This window comes from Etheostoma spectabile, chromosome 3, assembly GCF_008692095.1.
Source record: "Etheostoma spectabile isolate EspeVRDwgs_2016 chromosome 3, UIUC_Espe_1.0, whole genome shotgun sequence".
NCBI classification, from domain to species: domain Eukaryota; kingdom Metazoa; phylum Chordata; class Actinopteri; order Perciformes; family Percidae; genus Etheostoma; species Etheostoma spectabile.
The window spans coordinates 11050532-11051269 of record NC_045735.1 but is presented as its reverse complement, the minus strand read 5'-3'; the positions used below and the strand labels follow the sequence as shown (position 1 = coordinate 11051269).

Below are 738 nucleotides of genomic sequence, written 5' to 3'. Positions count from 1 at the left end.
TGCGTGTGCGTGTGCGTGTGCGTGCGTGTGCGTGCGGGCACCTTTCTGTGGATGCTGTTATCAGTTTGACAGTGGGTCTACAGCTTAGATGCTGAGCAGCAGAACTGGAGACTGAAAGCACATATTCAGTCATTAAGAAAATTAGGAAACTAATGATCCAATTCCTGTGGACAACAAAACAATCAAGCAATATCAATAAAGCAATGGTGAGTTTAACTCAACTGACCGAACGGGGTTTGGATGTGAATGTGTTTATAAACACATTCACATTCACATCCAAACCCCGATCGGGTGTATATTTCTGAATGCCATGTGTGTTGGTCCTCCGGACCAGTGTCTTCAACAAACTAATGGATGTCTAATAATACCAATATTACAGTGGGGTTCAAACGTTTGGGCACCCCAGGTAAAATTTGTATTAATGTGCATAAAGAAGCCAAGAAAAGATGGAAAAATCTCCAAAAGGCATCAAATGACAGATTAGACATTCATATAATATGTCACAAAAAGATTTTATTTCCATCATTTACACTTTCAAAATAACAGAAAACTAAAAAATGGCATCTGCACAAGTTTTGGCACCCTGCAGAGTTAATACCTTGTACTGCCCCCTTTGGCAAGTATCACAGCTTGGAAACACTTATGGCCAGCCAAGAGTCTTTCAATTCTTGTTTAAGGTATCTTTGTCCATTCGTCCTTACAAAAATCTTCCAGTTCTTTGAGATTTCTGGGCTGTCT

At 40.1% G+C, this 738-nt stretch overlaps 1 protein-coding gene across 4 annotated transcripts in view; it reads left to right on the top strand.

The window, feature by feature from the left end:
* Window positions 1-738, top strand: part of dscamb (Down syndrome cell adhesion molecule b) — a 121359-nt gene that overhangs the window by 107035 nt on the left and 13586 nt on the right. The window lies entirely within an intron of this gene.